The sequence below is a fragment of the Hyla sarda genome, unplaced genomic scaffold (genome assembly GCF_029499605.1).
Source record: "Hyla sarda isolate aHylSar1 unplaced genomic scaffold, aHylSar1.hap1 scaffold_449, whole genome shotgun sequence".
Classification (NCBI taxonomy): Eukaryota; Metazoa; Chordata; class Amphibia; order Anura; family Hylidae; genus Hyla; species Hyla sarda.
In genome coordinates this window covers 135,605-159,612 of record NW_026610462.1, presented here as the reverse complement: position 1 = coordinate 159,612, position 24,008 = coordinate 135,605, and the positions used below count along the sequence as shown (strand labels likewise).

Below are 24,008 nucleotides of genomic sequence, written 5' to 3'. Positions count from 1 at the left end.
TGGACATATGTCTTTTTTCGACCGTACTAACTATGTAACTATGTAACATAACATGGGGGGGGGGGGGGTCTCCTGGCTGTTCACACAGGTGTGTCATTGCTGTACATTGACCATGCATTGCTTCTGTGGTATTGCAAAGGCAAAGACAAATGCTTCCAGCCATCCATTGCACTAATGGATTGGTCATCAGCTGGCTGTCTATGTCCCGCATCAATATAGACCAAAGTACAGAGGGTTAGGCTATGCTATTGTGCACCTACCTGATGCATCAGAAGGTGCGAGGCCCTTGCTAAATTCTGTGCACAGACTTTGAGATCTATGCTTTAGACTGTATCTAAACCTGCTCCAACATGGACTGACATTCTGGCCTACTTTCAGCCGATGCGACTTGTCTGTCGCTGAACAGTCGCTTTTTATGTATTCAGCACCTATGTATAATGTTGTAAAAATGCTCTAGAAGCTAAAGTCGCAGAAATGTCACACATATTTGGCCTGCAACTTTCTGTGCGACAAATTCAGACAGGAAAAATCAGTATAAATCCTTAGAAAATTATCCCCCAGTGTCTCCATCTGCTGGCGGTATTGAATAAGCATTGCTGCACTGATGGGGTATGCATTAGACGAAAAAAAAGAAGAAAAAGAAGAATAATACGCCCAGAAAAGAGGCGAAAAGGAGAAAAACGTAAAAAAACGTGAAAAAAAAGTAAGAGGAAGAGAAGGGAAAAAAAGGTGGAAATGGGTTTAAAAGTGATTTCGGCGGAGAAATATATATATATATATATATATATATATATATATATACGCGCACACACACACATATATATAAACGTATTCTCCGTTGAGATATTGCAGCCGCTGCTGTGTCCAGGCCCAGGAGCCTTAGCACTGTGCTGTGATGTCACTCAATACCACTGACATCACTAGGTGTAAACAACATCTCTCCTTTGCTGTGTATGTGACTATGGAGCTGTTTGGTGATGTCGTCTATTATGGCCTTCATAGAAGCAACAGGAGATTGTTGCATCCATCTAGAACCCTCAGAACTACAGTGCTATGATGTCACTCACTTCCACAGGCCTTGCAGAGTGTAAACAACAACAACCCAGCTTTGTTGTGTATGTAACCATAGGGATTTGTGATGTCACCTAGAACCTTCACAGCAGCGACAGCTTTATGAGGAGCATCAGCACTGCTCTGCCTGAGCAGAACCATCACCGCCATAGGTTGTCAAATAACCCGGGTTTAACCCACACAGGTAAGTCCAATGGGGTGCAGGCATGTCCTCTATGCTTACAGCTTCCCGTGGGTGTTGGTTTGATACCGTTTGGGGACAGCCAAGGAGGCATCTGCAGGCAACAAAGGTAGGTGTGTGCTTGTGTGTGTGTTTCCTATGCAGATCCTAAGCCCAGTGTCACATGCAAGTAGGAGGAGTAAGAAGGGTTCCTGGCAAATCCGGGTTATGGATTGCATTTAAAAAGGCCCCGTGGGAGTGCAATGGGCCCCTGTCTTGCTGCTTAGCAATAATGGTATGGGTTTAGGTTCTGCTGTGTGTACTGGTGGTTGACTGCCCCCCAGCCCAGAGTGTGCATGGAAAATTGTCTGGCAGCCTCCCTGACAGCAAGCAGTGATAGTGCCCATGAAGGGGACCTTGTTGGGCCCGCCCCTTTCACGGTTATCGCTTCTCGGCCTTTTGGCTAAGATCAAGTGTAGTATCTGTTCTTATCAGTTTAATATCTGATACGTCCCCTATCTGGGGACCATATATTAAATGGATTTTTGAGAACGGGGGCCGATTTCGAAGCTTGCTTCCGTCGCCCTATGCATTGACCCGATATGGCAGTATCTTCGGGTACAGTGCACCACCCCCTTACAGGGTTAAAAAGAAAGATTCCTACTTTCATTGCTACCTGCTTGCTGGCTAGCCAGCTAGCCAGCCCTGTGGGCCTTGCTGCTGCTGCTGCTGCAGCCAAAAAACAAAAGGTGGTGCTGCTGCTGCTTCTGCTTCTGCTTGTGTCTGGCCGCTGTTGGAGCGTCCAGGCACAGGACTTCTGCTGCTGCTGACTAAATGGCCTCCTTAATTGGATCATTTGAGTAGCCAGCACACCTGTGCAGGTAGGGCATGACATGATAGGCAGCTGCCTTGATAGCGGGTGGGTGCTGAATGTTCCTAATTGACAAAATAAGATTAATGCTTATGAAGAAATATAAAATCTCATCCCTTCCCCAATATCGCGCCACACCCCTACCCCTTAATTCCCTGGTTGAACTTGATGGACATATGTCTTTTTTCGACCGTACTAACTATGTAACTATGTAACATAACATGGGGGGGGGGGGGGTCTCCTGGCTGTTCACACAGGTGTGTCATTGCTGTACATTGACCATGCATTGCTTCTGTGGTATTGCAAAGGCAAAGACAAATGCTTCCAGCCATCCATTGCACTAATGGATTGGTCATCAGCTGGCTGTCTATGTCCCGCATCAATATAGACCAAAGTACAGAGGGTTAGGCTATGCTATTGTGCACCTACCTGATGCATCAGAAGGTGCGAGGCCCTTGCTAAATTCTGTGCACAGACTTTGAGATCTATGCTTTAGACTGTATCTAAACCTGCTCCAACATGGACTGACATTCTGGCCTACTTTCAGCCGATGCGACTTGTCTGTCGCTGAACAGTCGCTTTTTATGTATTCAGCACCTATGTATAATGTTGTAAAAATGCTCTAGAAGCTAAAGTCGCAGAAATGTCACACATATTTGGCCTGCAACTTTCTGTGCGACAAATTCAGACAGGAAAAATCAGTATAAATTGATGGGGTATGCATTAGACGAAAAAAAAGAAGAAAAAGAAGAATAATACGCCCAGAAAAGAGGCGAAAAGGAGAAAAACGTAAAAAAACGTGAAAAAAAAGTAAGAGGAAGAGAAGGGAAAAAAAGGTGGAAATGGGTTTAAAAGTGATTTCGGCGGAGAAATATATATATATATATATATATATATATATATATATATATATACGCGCACACACACACATATATATAAACGTATTCTCCGTTGAGATATTGCAGCCGCTGCTGTGTCCAGGCCCAGGAGCCTTAGCACTGTGCTGTGATGTCACTCAATACCACTGACATCACTAGGTGTAAACAACATCTCTCCTTTGCTGTGTATGTGACTATGGAGCTGTTTGGTGATGTCGTCTATTATGGCCTTCATAGAAGCAACAGGAGATTGTTGCATCCATCTAGAACCCTCAGAACTACAGTGCTATGATGTCACTCACTTCCACAGGCCTTGCAGAGTGTAAACAACAACAACCCAGCTTTGTTGTGTATGTAACCATAGGGATTTGTGATGTCACCTAGAACCTTCACAGCAGCGACAGCTTTATGAGGAGCATCAGCACTGCTCTGCCTGAGCAGAACCATCACCGCCATAGGTTGTCAAATAACCCGGGTTTAACCCACACAGGTAAGTCCAATGGGGTGCAGGCATGTCCTCTATGCTTACAGCTTCCCGTGGGTGTTGGTTTGATACCGTTTGGGGACAGCCAAGGAGGCATCTGCAGGCAACAAAGGTAGGTGTGTGCTTGTGTGTGTGTTTCCTATGCAGATCCTAAGCCCAGTGTCACATGCAAGTAGGAGGAGTAAGAAGGGTTCCTGGCAAATCCGGGTTATGGATTGCATTTAAAAAGGCCCCGTGGGAGTGCAATGGGCCCCTGTCTTGCTGCTTAGCAATAATGGTATGGGTTTAGGTTCTGCTGTGTGTACTGGTGGTTGACTGCCCCCCAGCCCAGAGTGTGCATGGAAAATTGTCTGGCAGCCTCCCTGACAGCAAGCAGTGATAGTGCCCATGAAGGGGACCTTGTTGGGCCCGCCCCTTTCACGGTTATCGCTTCTCGGCCTTTTGGCTAAGATCAAGTGTAGTATCTGTTCTTATCAGTTTAATATCTGATACGTCCCCTATCTGGGGACCATATATTAAATGGATTTTTGAGAACGGGGGCCGATTTCGAAGCTTGCTTCCGTCGCCCTATGCATTGACCCGATATGGCAGTATCTTCGGGTACAGTGCACCACCCCCTTACAGGGTTAAAAAGAAAGATTCCTACTTTCATTGCTACCTGCTTGCTGGCTAGCCAGCTAGCCAGCCCTGTGGGCCTTGCTGCTGCTGCTGCTGCAGCCAAAAAACAAAAGGTGGTGCTGCTGCTGCTTCTGCTTCTGCTTGTGTCTGGCCGCTGTTGGAGCGTCCAGGCACAGGACTTCTGCTGCTGCTGACTAAATGGCCTCCTTAATTGGATCATTTGAGTAGCCAGCACACCTGTGCAGGTAGGGCATGACATGATAGGCAGCTGCCTTGATAGCGGGTGGGTGCTGAATGTTCCTAATTGACAAAATAAGATTAATGCTTATGAAGAAATATAAAATCTCATCCCTTCCCCAATATCGCGCCACACCCCTACCCCTTAATTCCCTGGTTGAACTTGATGGACATATGTCTTTTTTCGACCGTACTAACTATGTAACTATGTAACATAACATGGGGGGGGGGGGGTCTCCTGGCTGTTCACACAGGTGTGTCATTGCTGTACATTGACCATGCATTGCTTCTGTGGTATTGCAAAGGCAAAGACAAATGCTTCCAGCCATCCATTGCACTAATGGATTGGTCATCAGCTGGCTGTCTATGTCCCGCATCAATATAGACCAAAGTACAGAGGGTTAGGCTATGCTATTGTGCACCTACCTGATGCATCAGAAGGTGCGAGGCCCTTGCTAAATTCTGTGCACAGACTTTGAGATCTATGCTTTAGACTGTATCTAAACCTGCTCCAACATGGACTGACATTCTGGCCTACTTTCAGCCGATGCGACTTGTCTGTCGCTGAACAGTCGCTTTTTATGTATTCAGCACCTATGTATAATGTTGTAAAAATGCTCTAGAAGCTAAAGTCGCAGAAATGTCACACATATTTGGCCTGCAACTTTCTGTGCGACAAATTCAGACAGGAAAAATCAGTATAAATCCTTAGAAAATTATCCCCCAGTGTCTCCATCTGCTGGCGGTATTGAATAAGCATTGCTGCACTGATGGGGTATGCATTAGACGAAAAAAAAGAAGAAAAAGAAGAATAATACGCCCAGAAAAGAGGCGAAAAGGAGAAAAACGTAAAAAAACGTGAAAAAAAAGTAAGAGGAAGAGAAGGGAAAAAAAGGTGGAAATGGGTTTAAAAGTGATTTCGGCGGAGAAATATATATATATATATATATATATATATATATACGCGCACACACACATATATATAAACGTATTCTCCGTTGAGATATTGCAGCCGCTGCTGTGTCCAGGCCCAGGAGCCTTAGCACTGTGCTGTGATGTCACTCAATACCACTGACATCACTAGGTGTAAACAACATCTCTCCTTTGCTGTGTATGTGACTATGGAGCTGTTTGGTGATGTCGTCTATTATGGCCTTCATAGAAGCAACAGGAGATTGTTGCATCCATCTAGAACCCTCAGAACTACAGTGCTATGATGTCACTCACTTCCACAGGCCTTGCAGAGTGTAAACAACAACAACCCAGCTTTGTTGTGTATGTAACCATAGGGATTTGTGATGTCACCTAGAACCTTCACAGCAGCGACAGCTTTATGAGGAGCATCAGCACTGCTCTGCCTGAGCAGAACCATCACCGCCATAGGTTGTCAAATAACCCGGGTTTAACCCACACAGGTAAGTCCAATGGGGTGCAGGCATGTCCTCTATGCTTACAGCTTCCCGTGGGTGTTGGTTTGATACCGTTTGGGGACAGCCAAGGAGGCATCTGCAGGCAACAAAGGTAGGTGTGTGCTTGTGTGTGTGTTTCCTATGCAGATCCTAAGCCCAGTGTCACATGCAAGTAGGAGGAGTAAGAAGGGTTCCTGGCAAATCCGGGTTATGGATTGCATTTAAAAAGGCCCCGTGGGAGTGCAATGGGCCCCTGTCTTGCTGCTTAGCAATAATGGTATGGGTTTAGGTTCTGCTGTGTGTACTGGTGGTTGACTGCCCCCCAGCCCAGAGTGTGCATGGAAAATTGTCTGGCAGCCTCCCTGACAGCAAGCAGTGATAGTGCCCATGAAGGGGACCTTGTTGGGCCCGCCCCTTTCACGGTTATCGCTTCTCGGCCTTTTGGCTAAGATCAAGTGTAGTATCTGTTCTTATCAGTTTAATATCTGATACGTCCCCTATCTGGGGACCATATATTAAATGGATTTTTGAGAACGGGGGCCGATTTCGAAGCTTGCTTCCGTCGCCCTATGCATTGACCCGATATGGCAGTATCTTCGGGTACAGTGCACCACCCCCTTACAGGGTTAAAAAGAAAGATTCCTACTTTCATTGCTACCTGCTTGCTGGCTAGCCAGCTAGCCAGCCCTGTGGGCCTTGCTGCTGCTGCTGCTGCAGCCAAAAAACAAAAGGTGGTGCTGCTGCTGCTTCTGCTTCTGCTTGTGTCTGGCCGCTGTTGGAGCGTCCAGGCACAGGACTTCTGCTGCTGCTGACTAAATGGCCTCCTTAATTGGATCATTTGAGTAGCCAGCACACCTGTGCAGGTAGGGCATGACATGATAGGCAGCTGCCTTGATAGCGGGTGGGTGCTGAATGTTCCTAATTGACAAAATAAGATTAATGCTTATGAAGAAATATAAAATCTCATCCCTTCCCCAATATCGCGCCACACCCCTACCCCTTAATTCCCTGGTTGAACTTGATGGACATATGTCTTTTTTCGACCGTACTAACTATGTAACTATGTAACATAACATGGGGGGGGGGGGGTCTCCTGGCTGTTCACACAGGTGTGTCATTGCTGTACATTGACCATGCATTGCTTCTGTGGTATTGCAAAGGCAAAGACAAATGCTTCCAGCCATCCATTGCACTAATGGATTGGTCATCAGCTGGCTGTCTATGTCCCGCATCAATATAGACCAAAGTACAGAGGGTTAGGCTATGCTATTGTGCACCTACCTGATGCATCAGAAGGTGCGAGGCCCTTGCTAAATTCTGTGCACAGACTTTGAGATCTATGCTTTAGACTGTATCTAAACCTGCTCCAACATGGACTGACATTCTGGCCTACTTTCAGCCGATGCGACTTGTCTGTCGCTGAACAGTCGCTTTTTATGTATTCAGCACCTATGTATAATGTTGTAAAAATGCTCTAGAAGCTAAAGTCGCAGAAATGTCACACATATTTGGCCTGCAACTTTCTGTGCGACTAATTCAGACAGGAAAAATCAGTATAAATCCTTAGAAAATTATCCCCCAGTGTCTCCATCTGCTGGCGGTATTGAATAAGCATTGCTGCACTGATGGGGTATGCATTAGACGAAAAAAAAGAAGAAAAAGAAGAATAATACGCCCAGAAAAGAGGCGAAAAGGAGAAAAACGTAAAAAAACGTGAAAAAAAAGTAAGAGGAAGAGAAGGGAAAAAAAGGTGGAAATGGGTTTAAAAGTGATTTCGGCGGAGAAATATATATATATATATATATATATATATATATATATATATATATATATATATACGCGCACACACACACATATATATAAACGTATTCTCCGTTGAGATATTGCAGCCGCTGCTGTGTCCAGGCCCAGGAGCCTTAGCACTGTGCTGTGATGTCACTCAATACCACTGACATCACTAGGTGTAAACAACATCTCTCCTTTGCTGTGTATGTGACTATGGAGCTGTTTGGTGATGTCGTCTATTATGGCCTTCATAGAAGCAACAGGAGATTGTTGCATCCATCTAGAACCCTCAGAACTACAGTGCTATGATGTCACTCACTTCCACAGGCCTTGCAGAGTGTAAACAACAACAACCCAGCTTTGTTGTGTATGTAACCATAGGGATTTGTGATGTCACCTAGAACCTTCACAGCAGCGACAGCTTTATGAGGAGCATCAGCACTGCTCTGCCTGAGCAGAACCATCACCGCCATAGGTTGTCAAATAACCCGGGTTTAACCCACACAGGTAAGTCCAATGGGGTGCAGGCATGTCCTCTATGCTTACAGCTTCCCGTGGGTGTTGGTTTGATACCGTTTGGGGACAGCCAAGGAGGCATCTGCAGGCAACAAAGGTAGGTGTGTGCTTGTGTGTGTGTTTCCTATGCAGATCCTAAGCCCAGTGTCACATGCAAGTAGGAGGAGTAAGAAGGGTTCCTGGCAAATCCGGGTTATGGATTGCATTTAAAAAGGCCCCGTGGGAGTGCAATGGGCCCCTGTCTTGCTGCTTAGCAATAATGGTATGGGTTTAGGTTCTGCTGTGTGTACTGGTGGTTGACTGCCCCCCAGCCCAGAGTGTGCATGGAAAATTGTCTGGCAGCCTCCCTGACAGCAAGCAGTGATAGTGCCCATGAAGGGGACCTTGTTGGGCCCGCCCCTTTCACGGTTATCGCTTCTCGGCCTTTTGGCTAAGATCAAGTGTAGTATCTGTTCTTATCAGTTTAATATCTGATACGTCCCCTATCTGGGGACCATATATTAAATGGATTTTTGAGAACGGGGGCCGATTTCGAAGCTTGCTTCCGTCGCCCTATGCATTGACCCGATATGGCAGTATCTTCGGGTACAGTGCACCACCCCCTTACAGGGTTAAAAAGAAAGATTCCTACTTTCATTGCTACCTGCTTGCTGGCTAGCCAGCTAGCCAGCCCTGTGGGCCTTGCTGCTGCTGCTGCTGCAGCCAAAAAACAAAAGGTGGTGCTGCTGCTGCTTCTGCTTCTGCTTGTGTCTGGCCGCTGTTGGAGCGTCCAGGCACAGGACTTCTGCTGCTGCTGACTAAATGGCCTCCTTAATTGGATCATTTGAGTAGCCAGCACACCTGTGCAGGTAGGGCATGACATGATAGGCAGCTGCCTTGATAGCGGGTGGGTGCTGAATGTTCCTAATTGACAAAATAAGATTAATGCTTATGAAGAAATATAAAATCTCATCCCTTCCCCAATATCGCGCCACACCCCTACCCCTTAATTCCCTGGTTGAACTTGATGGACATATGTCTTTTTTCGACCGTACTAACTATGTAACTATGTAACATAACATGGGGGGGGGGGGTCTCCTGGCTGTTCACACAGGTGTGTCATTGCTGTACATTGACCATGCATTGCTTCTGTGGTATTGCAAAGGCAAAGACAAATGCTTCCAGCCATCCATTGCACTAATGGATTGGTCATCAGCTGGCTGTCTATGTCCCGCATCAATATAGACCAAAGTACAGAGGGTTAGGCTATGCTATTGTGCACCTACCTGATGCATCAGAAGGTGCGAGGCCCTTGCTAAATTCTGTGCACAGACTTTGAGATCTATGCTTTAGACTGTATCTAAACCTGCTCCAACATGGACTGACATTCTGGCCTACTTTCAGCCGATGCGACTTGTCTGTCGCTGAACAGTCGCTTTTTATGTATTCAGCACCTATGTATAATGTTGTAAAAATGCTCTAGAAGCTAAAGTCGCAGAAATGTCACACATATTTGGCCTGCAACTTTCTGTGCGACAAATTCAGACAGGAAAAATCAGTATAAATCCTTAGAAAATTATCCCCCAGTGTCTCCATCTGCTGGCGGTATTGAATAAGCATTGCTGCACTGATGGGGTATGCATTAGACGAAAAAAAAGAAGAAAAAGAAGAATAATACGCCCAGAAAAGAGGCGAAAAGGAGAAAAACGTAAAAAAACGTGAAAAAAAAGTAAGAGGAAGAGAAGGGAAAAAAAGGTGGAAATGGGTTTAAAAGTGATTTCGGCGGAGAAATATATATATATATATATATATATATATATATATATATATATATATATACGCGCACACACACACATATATATAAACGTATTCTCCGTTGAGATATTGCAGCCGCTGCTGTGTCCAGGCCCAGGAGCCTTAGCACTGTGCTGTGATGTCACTCAATACCACTGACATCACTAGGTGTAAACAACATCTCTCCTTTGCTGTGTATGTGACTATGGAGCTGTTTGGTGATGTCGTCTATTATGGCCTTCATAGAAGCAACAGGAGATTGTTGCATCCATCTAGAACCCTCAGAACTACAGTGCTATGATGTCACTCACTTCCACAGGCCTTGCAGAGTGTAAACAACAACAACCCAGCTTTGTTGTGTATGTAACCATAGGGATTTGTGATGTCACCTAGAACCTTCACAGCAGCGACAGCTTTATGAGGAGCATCAGCACTGCTCTGCCTGAGCAGAACCATCACCGCCATAGGTTGTCAAATAACCCGGGTTTAACCCACACAGGTAAGTCCAATGGGGTGCAGGCATGTCCTCTATGCTTACAGCTTCCCGTGGGTGTTGGTTTGATACCGTTTGGGGACAGCCAAGGAGGCATCTGCAGGCAACAAAGGTAGGTGTGTGCTTGTGTGTGTGTTTCCTATGCAGATCCTAAGCCCAGTGTCACATGCAAGTAGGAGGAGTAAGAAGGGTTCCTGGCAAATCCGGGTTATGGATTGCATTTAAAAAGGCCCCGTGGGAGTGCAATGGGCCCCTGTCTTGCTGCTTAGCAATAATGGTATGGGTTTAGGTTCTGCTGTGTGTACTGGTGGTTGACTGCCCCCCAGCCCAGAGTGTGCATGGAAAATTGTCTGGCAGCCTCCCTGACAGCAAGCAGTGATAGTGCCCATGAAGGGGACCTTGTTGGGCCCGCCCCTTTCACGGTTATCGCTTCTCGGCCTTTTGGCTAAGATCAAGTGTAGTATCTGTTCTTATCAGTTTAATATCTGATACGTCCCCTATCTGGGGACCATATATTAAATGGATTTTTGAGAACGGGGGCCGATTTCGAAGCTTGCTTCCGTCGCCCTATGCATTGACCCGATATGGCAGTATCTTCGGGTACAGTGCACCACCCCCTTACAGGGTTAAAAAGAAAGATTCCTACTTTCATTGCTACCTGCTTGCTGGCTAGCCAGCTAGCCAGCCCTGTGGGCCTTGCTGCTGCTGCTGCTGCAGCCAAAAAACAAAAGGTGCTGCTGCTTCTGCTTCTGCTTGTGTCTGGCCGCTGTTGGAGCGTCCAGGCACAGGACTTCTGCTGCTGCTGACTAAATGGCCTCCTTAATTGGATCATTTGAGTAGCCAGCACACCTGTGCAGGTAGGGCATGACATGATAGGCAGCTGCCTTGATAGCGGGTGGGTGCTGAATGTTCCTAATTGACAAAATAAGATTAATGCTTATGAAGAAATATAAAATCTCATCCCTTCCCCAATATCGCGCCACACCCCTACCCCTTAATTCCCTGGTTGAACTTGATGGACATATGTCTTTTTTCGACCGTACTAACTATGTAACTATGTAACATAACATGGGGGGGGGGGGTCTCCTGGCTGTTCACACAGGTGTGTCATTGCTGTACATTGACCATGCATTGCTTCTGTGGTATTGCAAAGGCAAAGACAAATGCTTCCAGCCATCCATTGCACTAATGGATTGGTCATCAGCTGGCTGTCTATGTCCCGCATCAATATAGACCAAAGTACAGAGGGTTAGGCTATGCTATTGTGCACCTAACTGATGCATCAGAAGGTGCGAGGCCCTTGCTAAATTCTGTGCACAGACTTTGAGATCTATGCTTTAGACTGTATCTAAACCTGCTCCAACATGGACTGACATTCTGGCCTACTTTCAGCCGATGCGACTTGTCTGTCGCTGAACAGTCGCTTTTTATGTATTCAGCACCTATGTATAATGTTGTAAAAATGCTCTAGAAGCTAAAGTCGCAGAAATGTCACACATATTTGGCCTGCAACTTTCTGTGCGACAAATTCAGACAGGAAAAATCAGTATAAATCCTTAGAAAATTATCCCCCAGTGTCTCCATCTGCTGGCGGTATTGAATAAGCATTGCTGCACTGATGGGGTATGCATTAGACGAAAAAAAAGAAGAAAAAGAAGAATAATACGCCCAGAAAAGAGGCGAAAAGGAGAAAAACGTAAAAAAACGTGAAAAAAAAGTAAGAGGAAGAGAAGGGAAAAAAAGGTGGAAATGGGTTTAAAAGTGATTTCGGCGGAGAAATATATATATATATATATATATATATATATATATATATATACGCGCACACACACACATATATATAAACGTATTCTCCGTTGAGATATTGCAGCCGCTGCTGTGTCCAGGCCCAGGAGCCTTAGCACTGTGCTGTGATGTCACTCAATACCACTGACATCACTAGGTGTAAACAACATCTCTCCTTTGCTGTGTATGTGACTATGGAGCTGTTTGGTGATGTCGTCTATTATGGCCTTCATAGAAGCAACAGGAGATTGTTGCATCCATCTAGAACCCTCAGAACTACAGTGCTATGATGTCACTCACTTCCACAGGCCTTGCAGAGTGTAAACAACAACAACCCAGCTTTGTTGTGTATGTAACCATAGGGATTTGTGATGTCACCTAGAACCTTCACAGCAGCGACAGCTTTATGAGGAGCATCAGCACTGCTCTGCCTGAGCAGAACCATCACCGCCATAGGTTGTCAAATAACCCGGGTTTAACCCACACAGGTAAGTCCAATGGGGTGCAGGCATGTCCTCTATGCTTACAGCTTCCCGTGGGTGTTGGTTTGATACCGTTTGGGGACAGCCAAGGAGGCATCTGCAGGCAACAAAGGTAGGTGTGTGCTTGTGTGTGTGTTTCCTATGCAGATCCTAAGCCCAGTGTCACATGCAAGTAGGAGGAGTAAGAAGGGTTCCTGGCAAATCCGGGTTATGGATTGCATTTAAAAAGGCCCCGTGGGAGTGCAATGGGCCCCTGTCTTGCTGCTTAGCAATAATGGTATGGGTTTAGGTTCTGCTGTGTGTACTGGTGGTTGACTGCCCCCCAGCCCAGAGTGTGCATGGAAAATTGTCTGGCAGCCTCCCTGACAGCAAGCAGTGATAGTGCCCATGAAGGGGACCTTGTTGGGCCCGCCCCTTTCACGGTTATCGCTTCTCGGCCTTTTGGCTAAGATCAAGTGTAGTATCTGTTCTTATCAGTTTAATATCTGATACGTCCCCTATCTGGGGACCATATATTAAATGGATTTTTGAGAACGGGGGCCGATTTCGAAGCTTGCTTCCGTCGCCCTATGCATTGACCCGATATGGCAGTATCTTCGGGTACAGTGCACCACCCCCTTACAGGGTTAAAAAGAAAGATTCCTACTTTCATTGCTACCTGCTTGCTGGCTAGCCAGCTAGCCAGCCCTGTGGGCCTTGCTGCTGCTGCTGCTGCAGCCAAAAAACAAAAGGTGGTGCTGCTGCTGCTTCTGCTTCTGCTTGTGTCTGGCCGCTGTTGGAGCGTCCAGGCACAGGACTTCTGCTGCTGCTGACTAAATGGCCTCCTTAATTGGATCATTTGAGTAGCCAGCACACCTGTGCAGGTAGGGCATGACATGATAGGCAGCTGCCTTGATAGCGGGTGGGTGCTGAATGTTCCTAATTGACAAAATAAGATTAATGCTTATGAAGAAATATAAAATCTCATCCCTTCCCCAATATCGCGCCACACCCCTACCCCTTAATTCCCTGGTTGAACTTGATGGACATATGTCTTTTTTCGACCGTACTAACTATGTAACTATGTAACATAACATGGGGGGGGGGGGGTCTCCTGGCTGTTCACACAGGTGTGTCATTGCTGTACATTGACCATGCATTGCTTCTGTGGTATTGCAAAGGCAAAGACAAATGCTTCCAGCCATCCATTGCACTAATGGATTGGTCATCAGCTGGCTGTCTATGTCCCGCATCAATATAGACCAAAGTACAGAGGGTTAGGCTATGCTATTGTGCACCTACCTGATGCATCAGAAGGTGCGAGGCCCTTGCTAAATTCTGTGCACAGACTTTGAGATCTATGCTTTAGACTGTATCTAAACCTGCTCCAACATGGACTGACATTCTGGCCTACTTTCAGCCGATGCGACTTGTCTGTCGCTGAACAGTCGCTTTTTATGTATTCAGCACCTATGTATAATGTTGTAAAAATGCTCTAGAAGCTAAAGTCGCAGAAATGTCACACATATTTGGCCTGCAACTTTCTGTGCGACAAATTCAGACAGGAAAAATCAGTATAAATCCTTAGAAAATTATCCCCCAGTGTCTCCATCTGCTGGCGGTATTGAATAAGCATTGCTGCACTGATGGGGTATGCATTAGACGAAAAAAAAGAAGAAAAAGAAGAATAATACGCCCAGAAAAGAGGCGAAAAGGAGAAAAACGTAAAAAAACGTGAAAAAAAAGTAAGAGGAAGAGAAGGGAAAAAAAGGTGGAAATGGGTTTAAAAGTGATTTCGGCGGAGAAATATATATATATATATATATATATATATATATATATATATATATACGCGCACACACACACATATATATAAACGTATTCTCCGTTGAGATATTGCAGCCGCTGCTGTGTCCAGGCCCAGGAGCCTTAGCACTGTGCTGTGATGTCACTCAATACCACTGACATCACTAGGTGTAAACAACATCTCTCCTTTGCTGTGTATGTGACTATGGAGCTGTTTGGTGATGTCGTCTATTATGGCCTTCATAGAAGCAACAGGAGATTGTTGCATCCATCTAGAACCCTCAGAACTACAGTGCTATGATGTCACTCACTTCCACAGGCCTTGCAGAGTGTAAACAACAACAACCCAGCTTTGTTGTGTATGTAACCATAGGGATTTGTGATGTCACCTAGAACCTTCACAGCAGCGACAGCTTTATGAGGAGCATCAGCACTGCTCTGCCTGAGCAGAACCATCACCGCCATAGGTTGTCAAATAACCCGGGTTTAACCCACACAGGTAAGTCCAATGGGGTGCAGGCATGTCCTCTATGCTTACAGCTTCCCGTGGGTGTTGGTTTGATACCGTTTGGGGACAGCCAAGGAGGCATCTGCAGGCAACAAAGGTAGGTGTGTGCTTGTGTGTGTGTTTCCTATGCAGATCCTAAGCCCAGTGTCACATGCAAGTAGGAGGAGTAAGAAGGGTTCCTGGCAAATCCGGGTTATGGATTGCATTTAAAAAGGCCCCGTGGGAGTGCAATGGGCCCCTGTCTTGCTGCTTAGCAATAATGGTATGGGTTTAGGTTCTGCTGTGTGTACTGGTGGTTGACTGCCCCCCAGCCCAGAGTGTGCATGGAAAATTGTCTGGCAGCCTCCCTGACAGCAAGCAGTGATAGTGCCCATGAAGGGGACCTTGTTGGGCCCGCCCCTTTCACGGTTATCGCTTCTCGGCCTTTTGGCTAAGATCAAGTGTAGTATCTGTTCTTATCAGTTTAATATCTGATACGTCCCCTATCTGGGGACCATATATTAAATGGATTTTTGAGAACGGGGGCCGATTTCGAAGCTTGCTTCCGTCGCCCTATGCATTGACCCGATATGGCAGTATCTTCGGGTACAGTGCACCACCCCCTTACAGGGTTAAAAAGAAAGATTCCTACTTTCATTGCTACCTGCTTGCTGGCTAGCCAGCTAGCCAGCCCTGTGGGCCTTGCTGCTGCTGCTGCTGCAGCCAAAAAACAAAAGGTGGTGCTGCTGCTGCTTCTGCTTCTGCTTGTGTCTGGCCGCTGTTGGAGCGTCCAGGCACAGGACTTCTGCTGCTGCTGACTAAATGGCCTCCTTAATTGGATCATTTGAGTAGCCAGCACACCTGTGCAGGTAGGGCATGACATGATAGGCAGCTGCCTTGATAGCGGGTGGGTGCTGAATGTTCCTAATTGACAAAATAAGATTAATGCTTATGAAGAAATATAAAATCTCATCCCTTCCCCAATATCGCGCCACACCCCTACCCCTTAATTCCCTGGTTGAACTTGATGGACATATGTCTTTTTTCGACCGTACTAACTATGTAACTATGTAACATAACATGGGGGGGGGGGGTCTCCTGGCTGTTCACACAGGTGTGTCATTGCTGTACATTGACCATGCATTGCTTCTGTGGTATTGCAAAGGCAAAGACAAATGCTTCCAGCCATCCATTGCACTAATGGATTGGTCATCAGCTGGCTGTCTATGTCCCGCATCAATATAGACCAAAGTACAGAGGGTTAGGCTATGCTATTGTGCACCTACCTGATGCATCAGAAGGTGCGAGGCCCTTGCTAAATTCTGTGCACAGACTTTGAGATCTATGCTTTAGACTGTATCTAAACCTGCTCCAACATGGACTGACATTCTGGCCTACTTTCAGCCGATGCGACTTGTCTGTCGCTGAACAGTCGCTTTTTATGTATTCAGCACCTATGTATAATGTTGTAAAAATGCTCTAGAAGCTAAAGTCGCAGAAATGTCACACATATTTGGCCTGCAACTTTCTGTGCGACAAATTCAGACAGGAAAAATCAGTATAAATCCTTAGAAAATTATCCCCCAGTGTCTCCATCTGCTGGCGGTATTGAATAAGCATTGCTGCACTGATGGGGTATGCATTAGACGAAAAAAAAGAAGAAAAAGAAGAATAATACGCCCAGAAAAGAGGCGAAAAGGAGAAAAACGTAAAAAAACGTGAAAAAAAAGTAAGAGGAAGAGAAGGGAAAAAAAGGTGGAAATGGGTTTAAAAGTGATTTCGGCGGAGAAATATATATATATATATATATATATATATATATATATATATATATATACGCGCACACACACACATATATATAAACGTATTCTCCGTTGAGATATTGCAGCCGCTGCTGTGTCCAGGCCCAGGAGCCTTAGCACTGTGCTGTGATGTCACTCAATACCACTGACATCACTAGGTGTAAACAACATCTCTCCTTTGCTGTGTATGTGACTATGGAGCTGTTTGGTGATGTCGTCTATTATGGCCTTCATAGAAGCAACAGGAGATTGTTGCATCCATCTAGAACCCTCAGAACTACAGTGCTATGATGTCACTCACTTCCACAGGCCTTGCAGAGTGTAAACAACAACAACCCAGCTTTGTTGTGTATGTAACCATAGGGATTTGTGATGTCACCTAGAACCTTCACAGCAGCGACAGCTTTATGAGGAGCATCAGCACTGCTCTGCCTGAGCAGAACCATCACCGCCATAGGTTGTCAAATAACCCGGGTTTAACCCACACAGGTAAGTCCAATGGGGTGCAGGCATGTCCTCTATGCTTACAGCTTCCCGTGGGTGTTGGTTTGATACCGTTTGGGGACAGCCAAGGAGGCATCTGCAGGCAACAAAGGTAGGTGTGTGCTTGTGTGTGTGTTTCCTATGCAGATCCTAAGCCCAGTGTCACATGCAAGTAGGAGGAGTAAGAAGGGTTCCTGGCAAATCCGGGTTATGGATTGCATTTAAAAAGGCCCCGTGGGAGTGCAATGGGCCCCTGTCTTGCTGCTTAGCAATAATGGTATGGGTTTAGGTTCTGCTGTGTGTACTGGTGGTTGACTGCCCCCCAGCCCAGAGTGTGCATGGAAAATTGTCTGGCAGCCTCCCTGACAGCAAGCAGTGATAGTGCCCATGAAGGGGACCTTGTTGGGCCCGCCCCTTTCACGGTTATCGCTTCTCGGCCTTTTGGCTAAGATCAAGTGTAGTTCTGCTCACTTGGTCTGGCCAGAGGGTGTCTGGGGTACCCGGCTCCTTTGCCTGGGGGGATCGTCCTTCTTAACGGAGGGACTTCACCCCCCTGCTGCTATTAGGGAGCCGGCTTAGTCCCCAGACAACGGGGAGCGATCACCACCACCTACCTGCTTACAGTGGGGGAGGTGTTTATCCTGATGGACATGGCTGGATCAAGTGGAGCATCATCAGAAGGCATCCCTGAGTATGCTAAGCTCAGAAATGGAGTCCGGATTTCCTTATTGGATACCTGTAAGAGAGGAAAAGGATTATGTTTCGTGGTCGAGGAGATCTTATTCAAGTTGCTGGAAATTAAGAAGGAACAAATCCTGTCTATGCTTGAATTCCCAAGAAATGGACACTACGATGTTATATTGGCTTCTGAAGAGGACTTTAATTTTTTTTGCAGCAAGTACCAGCAAAAGAAGGCCAATCCAGTTTTGGAGGGTGTGGAGGTGACCCCGCATTTTCCGAACCAGGAGAAAATATTGACGGTACGGATGTATAGCCCATATATATTGGAGAAAGACATTGAGACTTTTCTTTCTAGATTCTGTGACAATATTCTGTCAAAGGGAAAAGTCCTGAACCAATATGGCCTATGGACTACAAAATGGAAATTTAAAGTTAAATTTAAAATGGAACCTGACGGTAAAGTGATTTATCCACCTGGGCGATTCAAAATTGGATCGGTCAATGGTGACTTGTTCTATTCAGGGATGGAGGAATTTTGCCGTAAATGTAAACAATACGGGCACGGGAAAGACTTATGTACTCACTCGTGGTGCTATAAGTGCCAGGAGGGAGGTCATGAAGCAGACACCTGCAACAACAACAAAAAAAAGAAGTGTCATCTGTGCGGTGAGGAAGATCACCTGGTAAATTTATGTCCCAAGAAACAAACAACGAAAAAGGAAACAGCTAAAAGGAGTAGGGAAGAAGAAGAAATTGTAGAACCTGAGTTGGAGGAAGTTCCAGCCAGAAAAGTGGCTGAAGAAAAGAAAAAGAAAGAAGAGGTTTATGTACCAATGGAATTTGGAGGTGTTTTGGATGGCATGTTGGAAAATATGCCAAAAAAGGAAAGAAAACCATTTGATATGGATTTAATGGAACTAAGGTCGAAATATGGAAATCGGTACGAGGAAGCTAGAGACAAAGTGTATTTTTCATTTCAAGCTGATATGGACAGATTTTTGGACACTTATAAAGTTCCATCTTGGTTGGGACTTCCGGTAAAAAGACAGATGATAAGAGGAACGATAAACCGTGGAATGATAGATTTCTTAATGGTATATGCCTGGAGAAATGGAATTTCTCTATGATTAATTACTGGTCAAAGCAATGTTTGTTTGTTATTGTAAATGTGTATGTTTTTTTTTTTCTGGTTAAATCTTTTTTATTGATTTTATTTCGTGGTCATTAGTGTTAAAAAGAAATAAAAAATGGGTTACCTGATGATGAGCAACAATCGAGTTCAAATAAGATCTTGGAACTCTGATTGAGTTTCTGAGGGCTAACTTAAAAAAAAAATCTGTTCTTATCAGTTTAATATCTGATACGTCCCCTATCTGGGGACCATATATTAAATGGATTTTTGAGAACGGGGGCCGATTTCGAAGCTTGCTTCCGTCGCCCTATGCATTGACCCGATATGGCAGTATCTTCGGGTACAGTGCACCACCCCCTTACAGGGTTAAAAAGAAAGATTCCTACTTTCATTGCTACCTGCTTGCTGGCTAGCCAGCTAGCCAGCCCTGTGGGCCTTGCTGCTGCTGCTGCTGCAGCCAAAAAACAAAAGGTGGTGCTGCTGCTGCTTCTGCTTCTGCTTGTGTCTGGCCGCTGTTGGAGCGTCCAGGCACAGGACTTCTGCTGCTGCTGACTAAATGGCCTCCTTAATTGGATCATTTGAGTAGCCAGCACACCTGTGCAGGTAGGGCATGACATGATAGGCAGCTGCCTTGATAGCGGGTGGGTGCTGAATGTTCCTAATTGACAAAATAAGATTAATGCTTATGAAGAAATATAAAATCTCATCCCTTCCCCAATATCGCGCCACACCCCTACCCCTTAATTCCCTGGTTGAACTTGATGGACATATGTCTTTTTTCGACCGTACTAACTATGTAACTATGTAACATAACATGGGGGGGGGGGGTCTCCTGGCTGTTCACACAGGTGTGTCATTGCTGTACATTGACCATGCATTGCTTCTGTGGTATTGCAAAGGCAAAGACAAATGCTTCCAGCCATCCATTGCACTAATGGATTGGTCATCAGCTGGCTGTCTATGTCCCGCATCAATATAGACCAAAGTACAGAGGGTTAGGCTATGCTATTGTGCACCTACCTGATGCATCAGAAGGTGCGAGGCCCTTGCTAAATTCTGTGCACAGACTTTGAGATCTATGCTTTAGACTGTATCTAAACCTGCTCCAACATGGACTGACATTCTGGCCTACTTTCAGCCGATGCGACTTGTCTGTCGCTGAACAGTCGCTTTTTATGTATTCAGCACCTATGTATAATGTTGTAAAAATGCTCTAGAAGCTAAAGTCGCAGAAATGTCACACATATTTGGCCTGCAACTTTCTGTGCGACAAATTCAGACAGGAAAAATCAGTATAAATCCTTAGAAAATTATCCCCCAGTGTCTCCATCTGCTGGCGGTATTGAATAAGCATTGCTGCACTGATGGGGTATGCATTAGACGAAAAAAAAGAAGAAAAAGAAGAATAATACGCCCAGAAAAGAGGCGAAAAGGAGAAAAACGTAAAAAAACGTGAAAAAAAAGTAAGAGGAAGAGAAGGGAAAAAAAGGTGGAAATGGGTTTAAAAGTGATTTCGGCGGAGAAATATATATATATATATATATATATATATATATATATATATATATATATACGCGCACACACACACATATATATAAACGTATTCTCCGTTGAGATATTGCAGCCGCTGCTGTGTCCAGGCCCAGGAGCCTTAGCACTGTGCTGTGATGTCACTCAATACCACTGACATCACTAGGTGTAAACAACATCTCTCCTTTGCTGTGTATGTGACTATGGAGCTGTTTGGTGATGTCGTCTATTATGGCCTTCATAGAAGCAACAGGAGATTGTTGCATCCATCTAGAACCCTCAGAACTACAGTGCTATGATGTCACTCACTTCCACAGGCCTTGCAGAGTGTAAACAACAACAACCCAGCTTTGTTGTGTATGTAACCATAGGGATTTGTGATGTCACCTAGAACCTTCACAGCAGCGACAGCTTTATGAGGAGCATCAGCACTGCTCTGCCTGAGCAGAACCATCACCGCCATAGGTTGTCAAATAACCCGGGTTTAACCCACACAGGTAAGTCCAATGGGGTGCAGGCATGTCCTCTATGCTTACAGCTTCCCGTGGGTGTTGGTTTGATACCGTTTGGGGACAGCCAAGGAGGCATCTGCAGGCAACAAAGGTAGGTGTGTGCTTGTGTGTGTGTTTCCTATGCAGATCCTAAGCCCAGTGTCACATGCAAGTAGGAGGAGTAAGAAGGGTTCCTGGCAAATCCGGGTTATGGATTGCATTTAAAAAGGCCCCGTGGGAGTGCAATGGGCCCCTGTCTTGCTGCTTAGCAATAATGGTATGGGTTTAGGTTCTGCTGTGTGTACTGGTGGTTGACTGCCCCCCAGCCCAGAGTGTGCATGGAAAATTGTCTGGCAGCCTCCCTGACAGCAAGCAGTGATAGTGCCCATGAAGGGGACCTTGTTGGGCCCGCCCCTTTCACGGTTATCGCTTCTCGGCCTTTTGGCTAAGATCAAGTGTAGTATCTGTTCTTATCAGTTTAATATCTGATACGTCCCCTATCTGGGGACCATATATTAAATGGATTTTTGAGAACGGGGGCCGATTTCGAAGCTTGCTTCCGTCGCCCTATGCATTGACCCGATATGGCAGTATCTTCGGGTACAGTGCACCACCCCCTTACAGGGTTAAAAAGAAAGATTCCTACTTTCATTGCTACCTGCTTGCTGGCTAGCCAGCTAGCCAGCCCTGTGGGCCTTGCTGCTGCTGCTGCTGCTGCAGCCAAAAAACAAAAGGTGGTGCTGCTGCTGCTTCTGCTTCTGCTTGTGTCTGGCCGCTGTTGGAGCGTCCAGGCACAGGACTTCTGCTGCTGCTGACTAAATGGCCTCCTTAATTGGATCATTTGAGTAGCCAGCACACCTGTGCAGGTAGGGCATGACATGATAGGCAGCTGCCTTGATAGCGGGTGGGTGCTGAATGTTCCTAATTGACAAAATAAAATTAATGCTTATGAAGAAATATAAAATCTCATCCCTTCCCCAATATCGCGCCACACCCCTACCCCTTAATTCCCTGGTTGAACTTGATGGACATATGTCTTTTTTCGACCGTACTAACTATGTAACTATGTAACATAACATGGGGGGGGGGGGGTCTCCTGGCTGTTCACACAGGTGTGTCATTGCTGTACATTGACCATGCATTGCTTCTGTGGTATTGCAAAGGCAAAGACAAATGCTTCCAGCCATCCATTGCACTAATGGATTGGTCATCAGCTGGCTGTCTATGTCCCGCATCAATATAGACCAAAGTACAGAGGGTTAGGCTATGCTATTGTGCACCTACCTGATGCATCAGAAGGTGCGAGGCCCTTGCTAAATTCTGTGCACAGACTTTGAGATCTATGCTTTAGACTGTATCTAAACCTGCTCCAACATGGACTGACATTCTGGCCTACTTTCAGCCGATGCGACTTGTCTGTCGCTGAACAGTCGCTTTTTATGTATTCAGCACCTATGTATAATGTTGTAAAAATGCTCTAGAAGCTAAAGTCGCAGAAATGTCACACATATTTGGCCTGCAACTTTCTGTGCGACAAATTCAGACAGGAAAAATCAGTATAAATCCTTAGAAAATTATCCCCCAGTGTCTCCATCTGCTGGCGGTATTGAATAAGCATTGCTGCACTGATGGGGTATGCATTAGACGAAAAAAAAGAAGAAAAAGAAGAATAATACGCCCAGAAAAGAGGCGAAAAGGAGAAAAACGTAAAAAAACGTGAAAAAAAAGTAAGAGGAAGAGAAGGGAAAAAAAGGTGGAAATGGGTTTAAAAGTGATTTCGGCGGAGAAATATATATATATATATATATATATATATATACGCGCACACACACACATATATATAAACGTATTCTCCGTTGAGATATTGCAGCCGCTGCTGTGTCCAGGCCCAGGAGCCTTAGCACTGTGCTGTGATGTCACTCAATACCACTGACATCACTAGGTGTAAACAACATCTCTCCTTTGCTGTGTATGTGACTATGGAGCTGTTTGGTGATGTCGTCTATTATGGCCTTCATAGAAGCAACAGGAGATTGTTGCATCCATCTAGAACCCTCAGAACTACAGTGCTATGATGTCACTCACTTCCACAGGCCTTGCAGAGTGTAAACAACAACAACCCAGCTTTGTTGTGTATGTAACCATAGGGATTTGTGATGTCACCTAGAACCTTCACAGCAGCGACAGCTTTATGAGGAGCATCAGCACTGCTCTGCCTGAGCAGAACCATCACCGCCATAGGTTGTCAAATAACCCGGGTTTAACCCACACAGGTAAGTCCAATGGGGTGCAGGCATGTCCTCTATGCTTACAGCTTCCCGTGGGTGTTGGTTTGATACCGTTTGGGGACAGCCAAGGAGGCATCTGCAGGCAACAAAGGTAGGTGTGTGCTTGTGTGTGTGTTTCCTATGCAGATCCTAAGCCCAGTGTCACATGCAAGTAGGAGGAGTAAGAAGGGTTCCTGGCAAATCCGGGTTATGGATTGCATTTAAAAAGGCCCCGTGGGAGTGCAATGGGCCCCTGTCTTGCTGCTTAGCAATAATGGTATGGGTTTAGGTTCTGCTGTGTGTACTGGTGGTTGACTGCCCCCCAGCCCAGAGTGTGCATGGAAAATTGTCTGGCAGCCTCCCTGACAGCAAGCAGTGATAGTGCCCATGAAGGGGACCTTGTTGGGCCCGCCCCTTTCACGGTTATCGCTTCTCGGCCTTTTGGCTAAGATCAAGTGTAGTATCTGTTCTTATCAGTTTAATATCTGATACGTCCCCTATCTGGGGACCATATATTAAATGGATTTTTGAGAACGGGGGCCGATTTCGAAGCTTGCTTCCGTCGCCCTATGCATTGACCCGATATGGCAGTATCTTCGGGTACAGTGCACCACCCCCTTACAGGGTTAAAAAGAAAGATTCCTACTTTCATTGCTACCTGCTTGCTGGCTAGCCAGCTAGCCAGCCCTGTGGGCCTTGCTGCTGCTGCTGCTGCAGCCAAAAAACAAAAGGTGGTGCTGCTGCTGCTTCTGCTTCTGCTTGTGTCTGGCCGCTGTTGGAGCGTCCAG

General features: G+C 45.8%; 10 non-coding genes across 10 annotated transcripts; all 10 read left to right on the top strand.

The window, feature by feature from the left end:
* The first annotated feature begins 1,674 nt into the window (after positions 1-1,674).
* On the top strand, positions 1,675-1,865 carry LOC130335239 (U2 spliceosomal RNA). The gene has a single exon (XR_008876903.1). It is a non-coding gene; the product is annotated as a U2 spliceosomal RNA (small nuclear RNA).
* Positions 1,866-3,889: 2,024 nt separating this feature from the next.
* On the top strand, positions 3,890-4,080 carry LOC130335238 (U2 spliceosomal RNA). Its single transcript, XR_008876902.1, has one exon. It is a non-coding gene; the product is annotated as a U2 spliceosomal RNA (small nuclear RNA).
* A 2,073-nt stretch (positions 4,081-6,153) lies between these two features.
* LOC130335237 (U2 spliceosomal RNA) lies at positions 6,154-6,344 on the top strand. The gene has a single exon (XR_008876901.1). It is a non-coding gene; the product is annotated as a U2 spliceosomal RNA (small nuclear RNA).
* A 2,095-nt stretch (positions 6,345-8,439) lies between these two features.
* On the top strand, positions 8,440-8,630 carry LOC130335236 (U2 spliceosomal RNA). The gene has a single exon (XR_008876900.1). It is a non-coding gene; the product is annotated as a U2 spliceosomal RNA (small nuclear RNA).
* A 2,090-nt stretch (positions 8,631-10,720) lies between these two features.
* LOC130335234 (U2 spliceosomal RNA) lies at positions 10,721-10,911 on the top strand. Its single transcript, XR_008876899.1, has one exon. It is a non-coding gene; the product is annotated as a U2 spliceosomal RNA (small nuclear RNA).
* Positions 10,912-12,987: 2,076 nt separating this feature from the next.
* On the top strand, positions 12,988-13,178 carry LOC130335349 (U2 spliceosomal RNA). The gene has a single exon (XR_008876996.1). It is a non-coding gene; the product is annotated as a U2 spliceosomal RNA (small nuclear RNA).
* Positions 13,179-15,265: 2,087 nt separating this feature from the next.
* LOC130335348 (U2 spliceosomal RNA) lies at positions 15,266-15,456 on the top strand. The gene has a single exon (XR_008876995.1). It is a non-coding gene; the product is annotated as a U2 spliceosomal RNA (small nuclear RNA).
* Positions 15,457-19,102: 3,646 nt separating this feature from the next.
* LOC130335291 (U2 spliceosomal RNA) lies at positions 19,103-19,288 on the top strand. The gene has a single exon (XR_008876950.1). It is a non-coding gene; the product is annotated as a U2 spliceosomal RNA (small nuclear RNA).
* Positions 19,289-21,378: 2,090 nt separating this feature from the next.
* On the top strand, positions 21,379-21,569 carry LOC130335347 (U2 spliceosomal RNA). Its single transcript, XR_008876994.1, has one exon. It is a non-coding gene; the product is annotated as a U2 spliceosomal RNA (small nuclear RNA).
* Positions 21,570-23,645: 2,076 nt separating this feature from the next.
* LOC130335346 (U2 spliceosomal RNA) lies at positions 23,646-23,836 on the top strand. Its single transcript, XR_008876993.1, has one exon. It is a non-coding gene; the product is annotated as a U2 spliceosomal RNA (small nuclear RNA).
* Positions 23,837-24,008: the final 172 nt, after the last annotated feature.